The following is a 12,155-nucleotide window of genomic DNA, read 5'->3' as shown; positions in this document are numbered from 1 at the left end:
GGCACAAAGCAGACTTAAGTACAGGAAAAGTGAATCCTTTAAGAGTTTGTGCTTTGAGCGGCTCCTGGAGACCAGTATTTGATTCCGATTCAACAGTGCAGGTTTACTGTATACCTTGGACCTTCTCATTGACCATGAAATACAAAAATCGCATCGGGAAAGAATACAAGAGGCACAATGCCGACTTAAATTAAAGAAGAGTTAATCTTCCAAGAGATTGTGATTTTAACGGCTCCTGGGAGACCAGTATTAGATGCCGATGCACCAGTGCAGGTTTACTGTATCCCTTGGACCTTCACATTGACCACGAAACACAGAAATTGCATCGGGATTGAATATTAAAGGTACAATGCTGACTTAAGTACAAGAAGCGTGAATCTTCTAAGAGTCTGTTCTTAGATCGGCTCCTGGGTTATCAGTATTAGATTCCGATGCACCAGTGCAGGTTTACTGTATCCCTTGGACCTTCACATTGACGATTAAACCAAAAACTACATCAGGGTTGAATACAAAACGGACGATGCCTACTTTGGTACAAGAAGGGTAAATCTTCTAAGAGTTTGTGGTTTGATCGGCTCCTGGGAGACCAGTATTAGATTGCGATGCATAACTGCAGGTTTACTGTATCCCTTGGACATTCACATTGACCGTGAAACACAAATATTGCTTTTGGGATTGAATATAAAAGTGACAATGCCGACTTAAGTACAAGAAGAGTATATCTTCTAAGAGTTTGTGGTTTGATCGGCTCCTGGGAGACCAGTATTAGATTCCGATGCACGAGTGCAAGTTTACTGTATCCCTTGGACCTTCACATTGACCATGAAACACAGATATTGCATGTGGATTCAATACAAAAGGTACAATGCCGACTAAGTGCAAGAAGGGTGTTTCTTCTAAGAGTTAGTGCTTAGAGCGGCTCCTGGGAGAGCAGTATTACATTCCGATGCAACCGTGCAGGTTTTCTGTATCGTTTGGACCTTCAGATTGACCATGAAACACAGAATTTGTATGGGGATTGAATACAAAAGGGACAATCCCGACGTAAGGTACAAGAAGAGTGAATCTTCTAAGAGTTTGTGGTTTGAGCAGCTCCTGGGAGACATGTATTAGATTCCGATGCACCAGTGCAGGTTTACTGTATCTCTTGGACTTTCACATTGACCATTAAACACAGAAATTACATCGGGGTTGAAAACGTAAGTGACAATGCCGACTTAAGTACAAGAAGAGTAAATCTTCGAAGAGTTTGTGGTTTGAGAAGCTCCTGGGAGACCAGTATTAGATTCCGTTGCACCAGTGCAGGTATACTGTATCCCTCGGACTTTCCCATTGACCATGAAACACAGAAATTGCTTCGGGATTGAATATAAAAGGTACAATGACGAATTAAGTACAAGAGGCGTGAATCTTCTAAGAGTTTGTCCTTAGAGCGGCTCCTCGGATATCAGTATTAGATTCCGATGCACCAGTGCAGGTTTACTGTATCCCTTGGACCTTCACATTGACTATTAATAATAGAATTTGCATCGGGATTGTATACAAAACGGACAATTCCGACTTAAGTACAAGAAGAGTGAATCGTCTAAGAGCATGTGCTTTGAGCGGCTCCTGGGAGGCCACTATTAGAATCCGATGTACCAGTGCAGGTTTACCATATCCCTTGTACCTTCACATTGACCGTTAAACCAGAAACTACATCGCGGTTGAATACAAAAGGGACGATGCCGACTTTGGTAGAAGAAGAGTGAATCTTCTAAGAGTTTGTGGTTTGAGCGGCTCTTGGGAGACCAGTATTAGATTCCGGTGGACCAGTGCAGATTTACTGTATCCCTTGGACTTTCACATTGACCATGAAACCCAGAAATTGCATCGGCATTGAATACAAAACGGACAATGTCGACTTAAGTACACGAAGAGTGAATATTCTAAGAGTTTTGCTTTGAGCGGCTCCTGGGAGACCAGTATTTGATTCCGATGCACCAGTGCAGGTTTACTATATCCCTTGGACTTTCACATTGACCATGAAACACAGATATTGCATCGGTATTGAATACAAAAGGGACAATGCCGATTTAAGTACAAGAAGAGTGAATCTTCTAAGAGTTTGTGCTTTGAGTGGCTCCTGGGAGGCCTGTATTAGATTCCGATGCAATAGCGCAGGTTTACTGTATCCCTTGGACCTTCACATTGACCATGGAACACAGAAATCGCAACGGGATAGAATACAAAAGCACAATGCCGACGTAAGTACAAGAAGACTGAATCTTCTAAGAGTTCGTGCTTTGTGCGGCTCCTGGGACACCAGTATTAGATTCCGATGCACCAGTCCAGGTGTACTGTATCCTTTGGACCTTCACATTGACCACTAAACACAAAAACTACATCGGGGTTGAATACAAAAGGGACAATGCCGACATAAGTACAAGAAGAGTGAATCACTTAAGAGTTTGTGATTCGAGCGGGTCCTGGAAAACCAGTATTAGATTCCGATGCACCAGTGCAGGTTTACTGTATCCCATGGACCCCACACATTGACCATGGAACACACAAAACGCAACGGGATAAAATACAAATGGCACAATGCCGACTTAAGTACAAGAAGAGTGAATCTTCTAAGAGTTCCTGCTTTAAGCGGCTTCTGGGAGACCAGTATTAGATTCCGATGCACCAGTGCAGGTTTACTGTATACCTTGAACCTTCACATTGTCCATGAAACACAGAAATTGCAACGGTATTGAATACAAAAGGGACATTCTCGACTTAAGTACAAGAAGAGTGAATCTCCTAAGGAGTTGTGGTTTGTGAGGCTCCTGGGAGACAAGTATTAGATACCGATGCACCAGTGCATGTTTAATGTATCCCTTGGACCTTCACATTGCCCATGAAACACAGAAATTGCATCGGGATTCAATACAAAGTACAAGAAGAGTGAAACTTCTAAGAGTTTGTGCTCTTGGCGGCTCCTGGGAGACCAGTATTAGATTCCGATGCACCAGTGCAGGTTTAATGGATCCGTTGGACCTTCAGATAGACCACTAAACACAAAAACTTCATCGGGGTGTAATACAAAAGGGATAATTCCTCCTTAGGTACAAGAAGAGTGAATCTTCTAAGAGTTTGTGGTTTTAGCGGCTCCTGGGAGGCCTGTATTAGATTCCGATGCACCAGTGCAGGTTTGCTGTATGCCTTGGACCTTCACATTGACCATGAAGCACAGAAATTGCTTCGGGATTGAATACAAAAGGGAGAATGCCGACTTTAGTACAAGAAGAGAGAATCTTCTAAGAGTTTGTGGTTTGATCGGCTCCTGAGAGACCAGTATTAGATTCCGATGCACCAGTACAGGTTTACTGTATACCTAGGATCTTCACATTGACCATGAAACACAGAAATTGCATCGGTATTGAATACAAAAGGGACAATGCCGACTTAAGTACAAGAAGATTGAATCTTCTAAGAGTTTGTGATTTGATCGGCTCCTGGGTGTCCTGTACTAGATTCCGATGCGCCAGTGCAGGTTTACTGTAACCTATGTATGACTTTGTGATTTGAGCCGCTCCTTGGAGACCAGTATTAGTTTCCGATACACCAGTGCAGATTTACTGTATCCCTTGGACCTTCACGTTGACCATGAAACACAGAAATTGCATCGGCATTGAATACAAAAGGGACAATGCCGACTTAAGTACAAGAAGAGTGAATCTTCTAAGAGTTTGTTGTTTGAGCGGCTCCTCGGAGACCAGTATTTGATTCCGATGCACCAGTGCAGGTTTACTGTATCCCTTGGAACTTCACAGTGACCATATAACACAGAAATTGCATCGGGATTGAATACAAAATGGACAATGCCGACTTAAGCACAAGAAGAAATAATCTTCTAAGAGTTTGTGATTTGAGCGGCTCCTGGGAGACCACTATTAGATTCCGATGCACCATTGCAGGCTTATGGTATCCCTTGGACCTTCACATTGACCATGAAACACAGAAATCGCGACGGGATAGAATACAAAAGGCACAATGCCGACTTAAATACAAGAAGAGTGAAGCTTCAAAGAGTTTGTGGTTTGAGCGACTCTCGGGAGACCAGTATATCATTCCGATGCCCCAGTGCAGATTTACTGAATGCCTTGGACCTTGACATTGACCATGAAACACAGAAATTGCGTCGGGATTGCATACAAAAGGGACAATGCCGACTTACGTATAAGAAGAGTGAATCTTCTAAGAGTTTGTGCTTTGGGCGGCTCCTGGGAGACCGGTATTAGATTCCAATTAACCAGTGGAGGTTTTCTGTATCCCTTGAACCTTCACATTGATCATGAAACACAGATATTGCATCGGGATTGAATACAAAAGGGACAATGCTGACTTAAAAGAAGACGAAAGACTCTCCTAAGAGTTTGTGGTTTGAGCGGCTCCTGTGAGGCCAGTATTTGATTACGATGCACCGGTGCATTTTTTACTTTATCCGTTTGACCTTCACATTGACCATGAACCACAGAAATTGCATCGGGATTGAATACAAAAGGGACAATGCCGACGTAAGTACTTGAAGAGTGAATCTTCTAAGAGTTCGTGATGTGAGCGGCACCTGGCAGTCCAGTTATAGATTCCAATGCACCAGTGCAGGATTACTGTATCCCTTGGACCTTCACATTGACAATAAAACACAGATGTTGCATCGGAATTGAATACAAAAGGGACAATGTCGGCTTAAATACAGGAAGAGTGAGTCTTCTAAGAATTTGTGGTTTGAGAGGCTCCTGGGAGACCAGTATTAGATTCTGATGCACCAGTGCAGGTTTACTGTATCCCTTTGTCCTTCACATTGACCTTGAAACACAGAAATTGCATTGGCGTTGAATGCAAAATGGACAATCTCGACTTAAGTGCAAGATGAGTGAATCTTCTAACAGCTTGTTTTATGAGCGGCTCCTGGGAGACCAGCATTAGATTACGATGCACCAGTGCAGGTTTACCGTATCCCTTGGATCTTCCCATTGACCATGAAACACAGAAATCGCATCGGGATTGAATACAAAACTACAATGCCGACTTAAGTACAAGAAGAGTGAATCTTCTATGAATTTGTGGTTTGAGCGGCTGCCGGGAGACCAGTATTAGATTCCGATGCACCAGTGCAGGTTTACTGTATCCCTTGGACCTTCACATTGACCAAGATACACAAAAAATGCAACGGGATTGAATACAAAAGGGACAAAGCCTACTTAAGTAGAGGAAGAGTGAATCTTCATAGAGTTTGTGCTTTGGGCGGCTCCTGCAAGACCCGTATAAGATTCTGATGCAACCGTGCAGGTTTTCTTTACCCCTTGGACCTGCACATTGATTATGAAACACAGAAATTGCATCGTGATTGAATATAGAAGGGAGAATGCCGACTTACGTACAAGATGAGTGAATCTAATAAGAGTTCGTGGTTTGAGCGGCTCCTGGGAGACCAGTATTAGATTTCGATGTACCAGTTCAGGTTTACTGTATCCCTTGGAACCTCACAATGACCATGAAACACAGAAATTGCATCGGGATTGAATACAAAAGGGACAATGCCGACTTGAGTACAGGAAGAGTGAATCTTCCACGAATTTGTGGTTTGAGCAGCTCCTGGGAGACCAGTATTAGATTCCGATGCACCATTGCAGGTTCACTGTATCCCTTTGACCTTCCCATTGACCATGAAACACATATATCGCAACGGGATAGAATACAAAATGCACAATGACGACTTTAGTACAAGAAGAGTTAATCTTCTAAGAGTATGTGCTTTGAGCGGCTCCTGGAAGAATAGTATTAGATTCCGATGCACCAGTGCAAGTTTACTGAATCCCTTGGACCTTCACATTGACCATGAAAGACAGAAATCGCAACGGGATAGAATACAAAAGGCACAATTCCGACTTAAGTACAAGAAGAGTGAATCTTCTAAGAGTTCGTGTTTTGAGCGACTCCTGGGAGACCAGTATTTGATTCCGATGCAGTAGTGCAGGTTTACTGTATCACTTGGACCTCAACATTGACCGTGACACACAGAAATTGCATCGGGATTGAATACAAAAGGGACAATGCCGACTTGAGTACAAGAAGAGTGATCGTTCCAAGAGTTTGTGGTTTAAGCGTTTCCTGAGAGACCAGTATTAGATTCCGATGCAGCAGTGCATGTCTACTGTATACCTAGGACCTTGACATTGATCATGAAACACAGAAATCGCATCGGGATTGAGTGTAAGAGGCACAATGTCGACTTAAGTACAAGAAGATAGAATGTTCTAGGATTTTCTGTTTTGAGCGGCTCCTGGGAGACCAGTATCAGATTCCGATGCACCAGTGCAGGTTTACAGTATTATTTGGAATTTCACGTTGACCGTGAAACACAGAAATTGCATCGGGATTGAATACAAAAGGTACAATCCCGACTTAAGTACAAGAAGAGTGTATCTTCTAAGAGTAAGTGTTTAGAGGGGCTCCAGGGAGGTCAGTATTAGATTCCGATGCATCAGTGCAGGTTTACTGTATCCCTTGTACCTTCAGATTGACCATGAAACATAGAATTTCTATCAGGATTGAATACAAAATGGACAATCCCGACTTAAGTACAAGAAGAGTGAATCTTCTAAGATTTTCTTCTTTAAGAGGTTCCTGGGACACCAGTATTACATTCCGATGCACCAGTTCAGGTTTACTGTATCCTTACACCCACACATTCATCATGAAACACAGAAATTGCATTGGGATTGAATACAGAAGGGACATTCCATACTTAAGTACAAGAAGAGTGCATCGTCTAAGAGCTTGCGGTTTGAGCGACTCCTGGGACACAAGTATTAGATTCCGATGCACCAGTGAAGGTTTACTGTATCCCTTGGACATTCACATTGACCACGAAACACAGTAATTTCATCGCGATTCAATACAAAAGGGACAATGAACGACTTAAGAACAAGATGAGTGAATCTTCTAAGAGTTTGTGGTTTGAGCGGCTCCTGGGAGACCAGTATTAGATTCCGATGCACCAGTGCAGGTTTAGTGGATCCCTTGGACCTTCACATTGAACAATTAACACAAAAACTACATCGGGGTTGAATACAAAACGGACAATGCCGATTTAGGTACTAGAAGAGTGTATCTTCTTAGAGCTTGCGGTTTGAGCGACTCCTGGGACACAAGTATTAGATTCCGATGCACCAGTGCAGGTTTACTGTATCCCTTGGACATTCACATTGACCAAGAAACACAGACATTTGATCGCGATACAATACAAAAGGGACAATGAACGACTTAAGTACAAGAAGAGTGAATCTTCTAAGAGTTTGTGGTTTGAGCGGCTCTTGGGAGACCAGTATTAGATTCCGATGGACCAGTGCAGGTTTACTGTATCCCTTGGACTTTCACATTGACCATGAAACCCAGAAATTGCATGGGCATTGAATACAAAACGGACAATGCCGACTTAAGTACACGAAGAGTGAATATTCTAAGAGTTTTGCTTTGAGCGGCTCCTGGGAGACCAGTATTTGATTCCGATGCACCAGTGCAGGTTTACTATATCCCTTGGACTTTCACATTGACCATGAAACACAGAAATTGCATCGGTATTGAATACAAAAGGGACAATGCCGACTTAAGTACAAGAATAGTGAATCTTCTAAGAGTTTGTGCTTTGAGTGGCTCTTGGGAGGCCTGTATTAGATTCCGATGCAATAGCGCAGGTTTACTGTATCCCTTGGACCTTCACATTGACCATGAAACACAGAAATCGCAACGGGATAGAATACAAAAGCACAATGCCGACGTAAGTACAAGAAGACTGAATCTTCTAAGAGTTCGTGCTTTGTGCGGCTCCTGGGACACCAGTATTAGATTCCGATGCACCAGTGCAGGTTTACTGGATCCCTTGGACCTTCAGATTGACCATTAAACACAAAAACTTCAGCGGGGTGTAATACAAAAGGGATAATGCCTCCTTAGGTACAAGAAGAGTGAATCTTCTAAGAGTTTGTGGTTTGAGCGGCTCCTGGGAGGCCTGTATTAGATTCCGATGCACCAGTGCAGGTTTGCTGTATGCCTTGGACCTTCACATTGACCATGAAGCACAGAAATTGCTTCGGGATTGAATACAAAAGGGAGAATGCCGACTTTAGTACAAGAAGAGAGAATCTTCTAAGAGTTTGTGGTTTGATCGGCTCCTGAGAGACCAGTATTCGATTCCGATGCACCAGTACAGGTTTACTGTATACCTAGGACCTTCACATTGACCATGAAACACAGAAATTGCATCGGTATTGAATACAAACGGGACAATGCCGACTTAAGTACAAGAAGAGTGAATCTTATAAGAGTTTGTGCTTTGAGCGGCTCCTGGGAGACCAGGATTAGATACCGATGCACCAGTGCAGGCTTACCGAATCCCTTGGGCCTTCCCATTGACCATGAAACCCAGAGATAGCTTCGGGATTGAATACAAAAGGGACACTGCCGAACTAAGTACAAGAAGATTGAATCTTCTAAGAGTTTGTGATTTGATCGGCTCCTGGGTGTCCTGTACTAGATTCCGATGCGCCAGTGCAGGTTTACTGTAACCTTTCTATGTCTTTGTGATTTGAGCCGCTCCTTGGAGACCAGTATTAGTTTCTGATACACCAGTGCAGATTTACTGTATCCCTTGGACCTTCACGTTGACCATGAAACACAGAAATTGAATCGGCATTGAATACAAAAGGGACAATGCCGACTTAAGTACAAGAAGAGTGAATCTTCTAAGAGTTTGTTGTTTGAGCGGCTGCTCGGAGACCAGTATTTGATTCCGATGCACCAGTGCAGGTTTACTGTATCCCTTGGAACTTCACAGTGACCATATATCACAGAAAGTGCATCGGGATTGAATACAAAATGGACAATGCCGACTTAAGTACAAGAAGAAATAATCTTCTAAGAGTTTGTGATTTGAGCGGCTCCTGGGAGACCACTATTAGATTCCGATGCACCATTGCAGGCTTATGGTATCCCTTGGACCTTCACATTGACCATGAAACACAGAAATCGCGCCGGGATAGAATACAAAAGGCACAATGCCGACTTAAATACAAGAAGAGTGAAGCTTCAAAGAGTTTGTGGTTTGAGCGACTCCTGGGAGACCAGTATATCATTCCGATGCCCCAGTGCAGATTTACTGAATGCCTTGGACCTTGACATTGACCATGAAACAGAGAAATTGCGTCGGGATTGCATACAAAAGGGACAATGCCGACTTACGTATAAGAAGAGTGAATCTTCTAAGAGTTTGTGCTTTGGGCGGCTCCTGGGAGACCAGTATTAGATTCCAATTAACCAGTGGAGGTTTTCTGTATCCCTTGAACCTTCACATTGATCATGAAACACAGATATTGCATCGGGATTGAATACAAAAGGGACAATGCCGACTTAAGAAGAAGACGAAAGACTCTCCTAAGAGTTTGTGGTTTGAGCGGCTCCTGTGAGGCCAGTATTAGATTACGATGCACCAGTGCATTTTTTACTTTATCCGTTTGACCTTCACATTGACCATGAACCACAGAAATTGCATCGGGATTGAATACAAAAGGGACAATGTCGGCTTAAATACAGGAAGAGTGAGTCTTCTAAGAATTTGTGGTTTGAGCGGATCCTGGGAGACCAGTATTAGATTCTGATGCACCAGTGCAGGTTTACTGTATCCCTTTGTCCTTCACATTGACCTTGAAACACAGAAATTGCATTGGCGTTGAATGCAAAATGGACAATCTCGACTTAAGTGCAAGATGAGTGAATCTTCTAACAGCTTGTTTTTTGAGCGGCTCCTGGAAGACCAGTATTAGATTACGATTCACCAGTGCAGGTTTACCGTATCCCTTGGATCTTCCCATTGACCATGAAACACAGAAATCGCATCGGGATTGAATACAAAACTACAATGCCGACTTAAGTACAAGAAGAGTGAATCTTCTATGAATTTGTGGTTTGAGCGGCTGCCGGGAGACCAGTATTAAATTCCGATGCACCAGTGCAGGTTTACTGTATCCCTTGGACCTTCACATTGACCAAGATACACAAAACTTGCAACGGGATTGAATACAAAAGGGACAAAGCCTACTTAAGTAGAGGAAGAGTGAATCTTCAAAGAGTTTGTGCTTTGGGCGGCTCCTGCAAGACCCGTATTAGATTCTGATGCAACCGTGCGGGTTTACTTTATCCCTTGGACCTGCACATTGATTATGAAACATAGAAATTGCATCGTGATTGAATATAGAAGGGAGAATGCCGACTTACGTACAAGATGAGTGAATCTAATAAGAGTTCGTGGTTTGAGCGGCTCCTGGGAGACCAGTATTAGATTTCGATGTACCAGTTCAGGTTTACTGTATCCCTTGGAACATCACAATGACCATGAATCACAGAAATTGCATCGGGATTGAATACAAAAGGGACAATGCCGACTTGAGTACAGGAAGAGTGAATCTTCCACGAATTTGTGGTTTGAGCAGCTCCTGGGAGACCAGTATTAGATTCCGATGCACCAGTGCAGGTTCACTGTATCCCTTTGACGTTCCCATTGACCATGAAACACATATATCGCAACGGGATAGAATACAAAATGCACAATGACGACTTTAGTACAAGAAGAGTGAATCTTCTAAGAGTATGTGCTTTGAGCGGCTCCTGGAAGAATAGTATTAGATTCCGATGCACCAGTGCAGGTTTACTGAATCCCTTGGACCTTCACATTGACCATGAAAGACAGAAATCGCAACGGGATAGAATACAAAAGGCACAATTCCGACTTAAGTACAAGAAGAGTGAATCTTCTAAGAGTTCGTGTTTTGAGCGACTCCTGCGGGACCAGTATTTGATTCCGATGCAGTAGTGCAGGTTTACTGTATCACTTGGACCTCAACATTGACCGTGACACACAGAAATTGCATCGGGATTGAATACAAAAGGGACAATGCCGACTTGAGTACAAGAAGAGTGATCGTTCCAAGAGTTTGTGGTTTAAGCGTTTCCTGAGAGACCAGTATTAGATTCCGATGCAGCAGTGCATGTCTACTGTATACCTAGGACCTTGACATTGATCATGAAACACAGAAATCGCATCGGGATTGAGTGTAAGAGGCACAATGTCGACTTAAGTACAAGAAGATAGAATGTTCTAGGATTTTCTGTTTTGAGCGGCTCCTGGGAGACCAGTATCAGATTCCGATGCACCAGTGCAGGTTTACAGTATTATTTGGAATTTCACGTTGACCGTGAAACACAGAAATTGCATCGGGATTGAATACAAAAGGTACAATCCCGACTTAAGTACAAGAAGAGTGTATCTTCTAAGAGTAAGTGTTTAGAGGGGCTCCAGGGAGGTCAGTATTAGATTCCGATGCATCAGTGCAGGTTTACTGTATCCCTTGTACCTTCAGATTGACCATGAAACATAGAATTTCTATCAGGATTGAATACAAAATGGACAATCCCGACTTAAGTACAAGAAGAGTGAATCTTCTAAGATTTTCTTCTTTAAGAGGTTCCTGGGAGACCAGTATTAGATTCCGATGCACCAGTTCAGGTTTACTGTATCCTTACACCCACACATTCATCATGAAACACAGAAATTGCATTGGGATTGAATACAGAAGGGACATTCCATACTTAAGTACAAGAAGAGTGCATCGTCTAAGAGCTTGCGGTTTGAGCGACTCCTGGGACACAAGTATTAGATTCCGATGCACCAGTGAAGGTTTACTGTATCCCTTGGACATTCACATTGACCACGAAACACAGTAATTTCATCGCGATTCAATACAAAAGGGACAATGAACGACTTAAGAACAAGATGAGTGAATCTTCTAAGAGTTTGTGGTTTGAGCGGCTCCTGGGAGACCAGTATTAGATTCCGATGCACCAGTGCAGGTTTAGTGGATCCCTTGGACCTTCACATTGAACAATTAACACAAAAACTACATCGGGGTTGAATACAAAACGGACAATGCCGATTTAGGTACTAGAAGAGTGTATCTTCTTAGAGCTTGCGGTTTGAGCGACTCCTGGGACACAAGTATTAGATTCCGATGCACCAGTGCAGGTTTACTGTATCCCTTGGACATTCACATTGACCAAGAAACACAGACATT

Source organism: Schistocerca serialis, chromosome 7 (assembly GCF_023864345.2).
Source record: "Schistocerca serialis cubense isolate TAMUIC-IGC-003099 chromosome 7, iqSchSeri2.2, whole genome shotgun sequence".
NCBI classification, from domain to species: domain Eukaryota; kingdom Metazoa; phylum Arthropoda; class Insecta; order Orthoptera; family Acrididae; genus Schistocerca; species Schistocerca serialis.
Note: the sequence above shows the minus strand (reverse complement) of the source record.